At 45.3% G+C, this 10,000-nt stretch overlaps 1 long non-coding RNA gene and 1 other non-coding gene across 2 annotated transcripts in view; one reads left to right on the plus strand and one right to left on the minus strand.

The window, feature by feature from the left end:
* LOC111540393 overlaps window positions 1-10,000 on the plus strand; it is a 92,694-nt gene that overhangs the window by 75,481 nt on the left and 7,213 nt on the right. The window contains exon 3 of the long non-coding RNA XR_002730974.2: window positions 2,169-2,298. This is a non-coding gene — a long non-coding RNA (uncharacterized LOC111540393). The remainder of the gene's footprint in view (window positions 1-2,168; window positions 2,299-10,000) is intronic.
* LOC111540548 lies at window positions 7,454-7,560 on the minus strand. Its single transcript, XR_002731024.1, has one exon. It is a non-coding gene; the product is annotated as a U6 spliceosomal RNA (small nuclear RNA).

Genomic DNA, 10,000 nt, shown 5'->3' on the forward strand with positions numbered 1-10,000 from the left:
GTTGCAATATTACACTACAGTTTTGCAAAATGTTACCAGTGGGGGAACCTGGGTGAAGGGTACAGTGAGTCTTTCTGTTATTCCTTACAACTGCCTGTGAGTCTGTAATTAACTCAGCATAAAGCATGTAATTTAAAAATTTTAGTAGATTAAATACATTGTATCCATTTACATAAAATATGAAATCTACACAGCAAAAACAGACGCAGCAGAGAGGAAAGAATAAGAAACTCAGTCTGGAGTCAGGGAGGGACCCTCAAGGGAAGCAACGTTTGAGCTGCACTTTGCAGAGCTCTTAGAAGGTACTATTTATAGATAAGCTCTTTTATTACCATTTTCTCAGAAGGTAGGTGGTTAATAACTCATGTTCCATTTGTTGGGCTAAGATACAGAATTCTAATGATAGCAAACACATCGAGCCTTTCCCATGGTTCAGGCACTGTTCCAAGTGCTTTGCATATAATCATTCATTCGTTCCTCAAAGTAACACTGTGATTATCTATCTATCTATCTATCTATCTATCTATCTATCTATCTATCTATCTATCATTCATCCATCCATCCATTTGTCTATCTGTCCATCCATCCATCCACTTATCCATCCACCTATTCATCTATCTATCTATCTATCTGCAATTGGATTTACAGTTAACTTTTTTATAGGTAGAAGGAGTACGCTCTAAAATAATAATAAAAAGTATAGTATAGCAAATACATAAGCCAGTAACATAGCTGTTTGTTATAATGATCAGGTATTATGCACTGTACGTAATTGTATGTGCTACACTTTTACATGACTGGCAGCACAGTAGGTTTCTTTGTGCCAGCATCACCACACACACATGCTAGTGATGAATTGTGCTATGACATGATGAAGTTACTAGGTGATAGAAATCTTCAGCTCCATTATAGTCATGTGGGACCACTACCATATTTGCAGTCCCTTGTCGGCCTCAATGTCGTTATGCTGAGTGTGACTCAGTCAGCCCTCTGTGGCCATATCCAGGGGTTGCTCAACCATGGGTTCAATCACCCTCAGATTGAAAATATTTTAAAAGAAATTATGTCTGTACTGAACATGTACAGACTTTTTTCTTGTCATTATTCCCTAAACAATACAGTATAATAGCTATTGTCATAGCATTTACCTTGTATTAGGTATTATAAGTAATCTAGAGATGATTTAAAGTACATGGGAGGGCTGGGCATGGTGGCTCATACCTGAGGAGGGTGGATCATGAGGTCAAGAGATCAAGACCATCCTGGGCAACATGGTGAAACCCCGTCTCTACTAAAAGTGCAAAAATTAGCCGGGCATGGTGGTGTGCACCTGTAGTCCCAGCTACTCAGGAGGCTGAGGCAGGAGAATCACTTGAACCTGGGAGGTGGAGGTTGCAGTGAGCTGAGATTATGCCACTGCATTCCAGCCTGGGCAACAAGAGCAAAATTTCATCTCAAAACAAAACAAACAAACAAACAAACAAAAATAAGTACATGGGAGGATATTTGTAGGTTATATGAAATTCTATGCCATTTCACAGCAGGGACTGGAGCATCCATGGGTTTTGGTATCTGCAGGAGATCCTGGAACCAATCCCTTTGGATACTGAGGGACGACTATACATGCATGTGTATATAGGCGACAACTCACTGGGGCACACAGAGACAAGCAGCTTGCCCAAGGTCACACAGCTGTAAGTGGAGAAGCTGCAATTTTTTTTTTTTTTTTTGAGACAGAGTCTCGCTCTGTCGCCCAGGCTGGAGTGCAGTGGCCGGATCTCAGCTCACTGCAAGCTCCGCCTCCCGGGTTTACGCCATTCTCCTGCCTCAGCCTCCGGAGTAGCTGGGACTACAGGCGCCCGCCACCTCGCCCGGCTAGTTTTTTTTTGTATTTTTTAGTAGAGACGGGGTTTCACCGTGTTAGCCAGGATGGCCTCGATCTCCTGACCTCGTGATCCGCCCGTCTCGGCCTCCCAAAGTGCTGGGATTACAGGCTTGAGCCATCGCGCCCGGCGAGAAGCTGCAATTTGATCTGCTTGTTTGGCTTCAGAAATCCAGGCTTTAAGTACCATGCCGTACTGCTCATTTTCTCTTGTCCCAAATTGTGGCCCTCACTTTGCACTTTCAAGGCACTGAAGAACTTTTTCTCTTTTCTTTCTTCTTTTTAGTGTGAGCACCTACTATGAGTAAAACCTGCACTGGTAGCTGGAGAAACATGAAGATAAGGAAGAGTGAATTCTTGTTCTTGGGGATTAAATAACATATTCAAGGGAAAAGACACAAAATAACCATTTCCAGGTAAACTCTGGTCGGGAGGGTGGGAGGAGAACTGTGCTTTGCTTTTGTGCCCAACACTTCACATTCCTTACCTTTTTCTCCCGACCAAGACCTCGAGGAGCAGCCTGAGCCAGAGAAGCAGCATCCTCATCTTCTTTCCACCTCTTACTAGCGGGGTGGCTTTGGGCCAGTTTCTTACACTCTTTGGACCACCTTAGTTTCCTTGTTGAAAAATGGGGATAATAATAGTGGCTACATGTCAGTGTGATTCTGAGGAATACCGGAATTGTACAGTAGAGCACACACACAGAACAGTGGCTGGCACAGTCAGTAATTGATCAATGTGTGCTATTGCTGTTCTATATATTAGTTCTCCCCTGCTACAGATGAGAGCTATCTCTAACTCAGAGACTTGCCACATCATTCAACTAGGAGTGAGAATTGAGCCTGGATAAGGAAGAGGAACAGGAATTCAACACAGTGAACACAGCAGGAAAGGCTTGAGCCAAGGTCCCGGGCTGGAGACGTGCAAAGCATGTCTGGAGATGGGGAAGGTCCGTTGGGCCAGGAAACCACAGGCTCTGCTCTGTTGGAGCAGGTGAGGAGTGCAGCAGGCCTCAGGGTGAAAGGAAGAGTGAGAGGTGTGGCCGTGCTGTGGAAGACTTTTCAGGTGGGTGTTCATCCCGCGTGTACAGGGAACCAGGAGATATTCTGAGCAGGGTGCCAACAGCCCATTCCTGTCTGGGGAGGATGATGCAACCTGTGAGGGGAGGGAGGGAGAGAGACAGAGGGTGAGGGTGGGGACCAAGCAGAAGTGTGGGTGACTCATACATTTGGTTGGTAGGAATGGGTTTCCAATGCTTTAGATGGGAATATGAACATGAAATGTGTCCTGGTGACTCATGGCATCCTCCTACATTAAAAACAAACTTTCAGAGACCACGGCTTCTGCTTCAGTGTTCACCCTCTCACTGCTTAGGCCTGTGAAATGGTGGTGACCCTGGATATAAGGACAAACAGAGGAGACGAGTTCGAAGGCACTGGGGAGCCGGAGGCTGTGCTTTGAGTGTTTTCCAAAGGAGAAGGGACCGGAGGAGGCTTTATCTATCACAAAAGACTTGATGCTTAGGAAGGGAACTTAAGAATCTTCAATGAGACACCATGACTCTTTCTTTGAGAATTTTGGTTTTAATTGTGGTAACATATGCATATCACAAAGTTTACCATCTGAACCATTTTGATGGACAGTTCAGTGGCATTAGGTACATCCACATTGTTGTGCAACCATGACTACCGTCATCTCCAGAGCTCTTTCATCTTGCAAAACTGAAACTCCACACCCATTAGACAGCAGCCTCATCCCCCCCAACTCCTCCAGCCCCTGGAAACCATCATTCTCCTTTTGTCTTAATGAATTTGGCTGCTCTAGATATCTCATGAGTGGAATAATACCATATTTGTCCTTTTGTGACTGGCTTATTTCACTTAGCGTGATGTCTTTAAAGCCCATCCATGTTGTAGCATGTGGCAAGCGTTCCTTTAATTTTAAGGCTGAATAATATTCCATTGTATGTGTATACCACATTTTGTTTATCCATTTATGTATTGATGGACATTTGGGTTATTTCCACCCTTAGCGATCGTGAATAATGCTACTATGAACACATACAAACATCTGTGCAAGTCCTTGCTTCCAATTGTTTTGCGTATATACCCTGAAGTGAAATTGCGGGATCATATTGTAATTCTATGTTTAATTTTTTAAGAAACTGCCATACTGTTTTCCATAGCGGTTACACATTTTACATTCCCACCCTAGTGTGCTCCAATTTCTCCACATCCTTGCCAGCATAGACTTTTCTCTTTAGGCTGGCATTAAGCTATGTGACCAGACCATAACAAGTAGCTCAAGAGCCCATCCACCATTTATGTTTATCATTATTTTTTCCTCTGGAGGAATTAAGAAAGAAAGAAAGGAGGTACTGCTTTAGCTACTAGAGTTTAGCACTTAAGCACTTCTTCATAAAATTCCAGTTACTCTCAATCAGAGTAAAATAAAACCATGAGGGTTATTTTGAGCCAATCTTCAGGGTTTGAGGCAAATGATAGTAATATTCTAAGAGTTAACATTTATATAGGACTTGTGTGTGCTCAGCACTGACCAATCACTTTCCATATATGACGTCATTGAATCCTCTCAACACCCTTAGGAGGCCAGCACTATGATCACCTCCACTTGAAGATGAGAGAATTGGGGCTACTAAGGTTGTGGCTTGTGTAAAGATGCAGAACGTTTCCACGGCAGTGTCCAAGCCCAGCCTACACCATCACACTCTATTCCTACAAAAAGCCACACCCATCAGTAGGTGGACACCACTTGTGCAAAAGATGTATGGATGAGAGTATTTAATGCACATGTGTTACAAAAGTTTAACATTAGGCCAGGTGCAGTGGCTCACACCTGTAATCCCAGCACTTTGGGAGGCCAAGGTGGGCGGATCACCTGAGGTCAGGAGTTCCAGACCAATCTGGCCAACATGGTGAAACCCCATCTCTGTTTAAAATACAAAAATTAGCCAGGCGTGGTGGAAGCTGTCTGTAATGCCGGTTATTCGGGAGGCTGAGGCAGGAGAATTGCTTGAAACCAGGAGGCAAAGTTGCAGTGAGCCGAGACCATGCCACCGCACTCCAGACTGGGCGACAGAGCCGGACTCCATCGCAAAAAAAAAAAAAAGTTTAACATTGGAAAAAGCTTATATGCCCATCAATAAGGGTTTGATTAAACTAATGAAGGCACACCCATTGAAGGGAATAGTTATGCATCTGTTAGGAATTATGATGTAGATATATATTAGTTGATATGGCAAAGTGTTCAAGCTATATTGATGACAAAAAAAAGTGGTTGCAAAGCAATAAGGATGGTGTGATCCAGTTTTAGTAAACTAATATAAATTTGTTTGTATTAATACAAGTTTTGATATATAAGTTTAAAAGGCTGGAAAATTATAGAGCAAAAATATTAACAATGATAGCCTTGACGTGGGAGGATTCCTGGCAATTAAAATAATGGCATTTTCTCAATTTTCCTTACAATGTTTATATAATACAGCATAGAATGAAAGCTTAACAACACACATCACCAAGCTTTCACTGAAACTGTTTCCTTTGTGCCCCAGACTGGAAATCAGCCCCACTGCACTCAAAAGTGCTGTGACTTTGGACAAGTTCCTTATCCTCTTTGGGCCTCCTGTTTAATCTAATAATAAAACGGCGGTTTAATTTCGACAGTTTCTTCCAGCTCTAGTACTCCTTGACTGAATGACTCCCATTCCCGGCGGAAGTTCTTTTAAAAACGGCCTACTGGAATTTACATGTGGGTAAATGGTCTCTTTAGCCCGTTTTCTTTGATCTAAGTTAGAGCATTGCACCGGAGTTGTGTCAAATCACCCTGGGAAAAAGTAACATTTCCCAGAAAGACAAATTTTAACCTAAGACATAAAAACAAAACAAAAAACAAACAAAAACAAACAAAAAAACCACCAAACAAACAAAAAGCACTACATACTGAACGGACTCCACAAGCCAAGCAGAAAAGCAAAAAACGACGAACCATATGCCCCTTCCCACCCTCACCCCAGACTCTTAGCTTCTGAAGATCGCCTGCCACCTGTACGCCTGAATAGTCATAGTAGCTGGCATTTATTTTTACAGATATCCAGAGTCACTTATAGCATTTTCTCCCACAGAAGCACAGCGAAATCACAGCCGAGCAGGGAAGGGCAGGGCGAGGGCCGCCCCAGTCTGAGAGCCGCAGGGTCTGGCTGGAGCTGCTTCCGGCCCACTTCACCCGGGCGCGGAGGCCGCACCTGGCGGGTGCGGTCTGCTCTATGGCGCCCTCTGCTGTTAGTCAGCCCCGGGCTCCTCGCCCGGCGCGCCGGCCTCTGCCGGGTCCACTGGGGCCTGCCAGCTGCGGGGATCACCGAGACCACATTCCCGCGGCTAGCAGCCTTTCGCTCTGCTCAGAGGAGAGGCAGAGAGGCATACTGCACTTTCCCAGCGGCCTTTTACACCTGCCTCCTTCGGATAAACCCAAAAATCTTCCTTCAGAGAAGACGGCCCATATTTCCCGTTATTGGGGGTGGGGGGGGGGGTAAGGGCGTCGTAGGGAGAGCCTTACTTTCAACATTCTGCGTTATGAAATCAAGGGAGACTTTTTTTTTCCAACAAGTGTGAACATTTTTTTTTTTTCAAGAGAATTAAACCGTTTATTGATTACACATGATAATGGATGATACACGAGCTTCATTCCCATCTATAATTTTCTGGTACCGTTATTCAATTTGAATATATTGCATAGGATGTGCCAACAATCACTTTTATCACCAATAATTTCATGATTTTGCTTGGGTAATCCCTTTTAATGGTGAACTTCAGGTCGCAACAGTAACTATCAGTTCAAATACATCAAAGTTTCTGAAGACAATGGCTTCTCCACCCAAGCAGGTTGTATATAAATTCCAAATAGAACCTGGTGTCACCCTGAAGGAATTCCAACTTCACACGTCAGGGAAATTTACCAAGATGGCTTCAGAGTAGACTAACTTTACACAGCACATTTTTTAAAAAAAGACATTTATTCAGCGTCACGATCAGACTATTACATTTAGCAATCAACAGCATGGGTGCAAAAAAAAAAAAAAAATCTACATTGAAACTCTTTGTTGGAATGCTTTACAGTTTCCACAGAACAGAAACTAAAATAACCTGTTATACAATTAGTTACAAATACAGTCCTCGAGTTTTTCGCCCATGCGCTTGAGTATTTGTCTAAAACATGTCTTGTTTGTAGCAGCTAGGCCTTGCCACCACTGTGCTTGGCTGAGTTCACAAATCTGTTGTAACCTGTAGCTTCCCTGTCACTTCTCTGGCTCTCCTCTCCTGCTAAGCTTTGTTTCCTAATTAAAATCTTCTGCCACTGCCATAGCTACTGTTGCTACTGGAACCACCATAGCCCCCTTGGTTTCGTGGTTTGGCAAAGCATTGGCCTCCGCCACCATAAGGGCCAGAGTTGCTGCCTCCAAAATTTCCTCCCTTCATGGGTCCAAAATCTGAAAACTGATTGTTGTAATTGCCAAAATCCTTGTAGCTTCCACCACCTCCGAAATTGCTTCCACTAAAAAATATGGAACGCTTCACGGATTTGCATGTCATCTTTGCGCAGGGGCCTTGCTAATCTTCTCTGTATCATTCCAATTTTGGTATATGTGCTGCCGAAGCAAGCACAAGTGTGAATGTTGACTATGCTTCTCACATATCTTTACAGCCCAATCTGAGGGGACTATGTCTCGGAGACCCAACTGTTCTAGAATTTTCTCACCTACCTCCTGCAACCCTCTCCCCATTTCTTCTCCTAGGGAGTGTTCCAGCTGGTGCAGTTCACCTAGGAACTGCATGAGCACTTGCTGGGGGTGTGGCAGGAGGCAAGTCACTAAACCTTTATCAGTGAATCCTGACAACGTTACACAGCCCATTCATTTCTTCACTCATTCCATCCATGTCAACACAACAGCTACTCCAGCTGACCCCGGGGCTTGGTGCTGGGGATACATTCCATAAAAAAGGATGCTTTCCTTCCTGTCCCAAAATGTATAACTGCTCCCCCCGCTGCCCCGGGATCATACACGATAGATACATAAATAGTCACGGGTCAATGCAAAGAACATGTTGCAATGAGAATAACTTAGGTTGTGAGTTCACAGGAGGAACATTAAAGCTGAGCCTGCAGGATTAATAAGAATAAACCGGGTGAAAAATGCTGAACCATGACTCTGAAGTGGGAAGACGGCATAAATTCCAGGAGAGGCATGTGGTTGGATCATCAGGAGTGAGGAAAGCAGAAATCCCAAAGGAAGTTGGAGAATTAGGCAGGGGGTGGATTAGGTGAACCCTGGAGGGCCAACCTGATTTTTGAGTCAAATCCTAGAGTGCAGTGGAGAGCTCCTGAATTTATTTTTAGTAATTGACATGATCTGAGGTGGGGTTTGCAAGGATCCTTCTGGCTGGTGTGATGGGAGGGAGGCAGGGTGAGGGCAGGAGCCTTGGGGCTGAAGATAGATGGGAAGTTGGTTCCTGGTGGTAGCCGTCCAAGTGGCAGGAAGTCGCCAGCCACAAAGCATGCTTTGAAGGCAGAGCAGAGGACAGGCTGACATGTTGGCTGTGGGGCTAAGGAACAGAGAAGTATTATGGATAGCTTCTCCATCTCCATCCCTGACAGGGAGAAGTCAGGGAGGAGCAGTTTCAGGGAGGAGCCCTAACTTGCATATAAAATCGCGGAGGTGAAACTAGCCTGCCAGGGCCTGCCTGAATCGGAAGCTCTGTCATAAGTGTACCGTTGATCCGTGGATGCAGAGACACTGCTCTCTAGGGAGACGCATCTGATGCCAAGTGGTATATTCATAGCACTTGATGAGGGCGTTTATTGAGTAGTACTGTTTTGATGTTTGAGATATTAAAAAAAAAAAAGGAAAATTGAGAAGTGTGTTTTCATGTGATGCCTTTGCATTTTAATGTTATTTTTAAATGTAAAGATTAAGGAAAACATGCATCTAACTCTGGTGGAAGAACTAAAGTGAAAACGGAACCTAGGAACGGGATAGTGGGTGGAAGAAGAAGGAGGCTTGTCCAAGTCAAGTCAGGAATTGGGCCAGATTCGTTGCAGTCTTTGGAAATCATAATCAAGTGACAGTCTCTCATGCTTTGGCATCAATACGGCACTACTAGGGCCATGAAGTAAGAGTAAACACTGGATGCATGTGAGTCATGGCAGCTTGCACTAATCTTTGAGTAGTAATTGAGGTGATCTCAATATAGTGAGAAGACCGTAATGTAATATAACCGACATGCTCATAATAATCGCCAAGCCACCATGACAGCATCCAGTCAGCTGTGGACAGCCACAAACAGAATCAGCCGGGGCTAAGGGGCGCAGGGGCTCAGGCCCACCTGCAGCCCAGCCATCAGCACCGCTGTGTGGCAGAAGCTCTGGGGAGAGCCTTTGTCCTTTGCTGGCTCCTGGGATTGTAGGTAGGTGGGGGAGCAGGAAGGGAAGAAAGAGCAGGGACTGCTGAGTTCCAGATAAGTTCCAGGTCCCCATGGGAGCAGAGCTGCTCCTGGATGCCTGTGTGAGGTTCTCCCGGCCTTGGGGGAGCCTCCGGAGCTCCTTGAGGGGTCCTCCCGCTTAGGAAGGCTTCCTAGCTATGACGGCCACACACAGGCAGGGGGCGCTGCTACTTCACGGTATCAAAGCTGGACTCCTACTCGGCGAATGCTGTGGTGAGTTTCCTGAGCTCTCCGAGGAGACGCTGGGAGCCTGCACACCCAGGGTGTAACTGCCAACGCCTGCAGAGAAGGAACCGCCTCGTGCCGTTCCTCGTGCTGGGCTTTCCTCAGCTCTGGGGACTGTAGCCTCGGCCCACTCACCCCTGCCTGGCGCGTTGTCCTAAAGCTTCCCCTCAAGGAGACGAAGAGATTGACACTTTATTTTATCCTCAGCTCCTGGCTCATTGCTCTCATGCTGCAAACCAAGCAAGTGGACGCGCTCCTCCTAACTGCCCTGCTCTTTAGTCACCCTTTCCTAAAAAAGAGAGTGGCTGGGGCTGGCCTGATCAAACCCTGCAGTAGGAAGCACCTGATTTGGGCAACTATTCCTGGTAGAAGGGTGTAC

The sequence above is a fragment of the Piliocolobus tephrosceles genome, chromosome X (genome assembly GCF_002776525.5).
Source record: "Piliocolobus tephrosceles isolate RC106 chromosome X, ASM277652v3, whole genome shotgun sequence".
Classification (NCBI taxonomy): Eukaryota; Metazoa; Chordata; class Mammalia; order Primates; family Cercopithecidae; genus Piliocolobus; species Piliocolobus tephrosceles.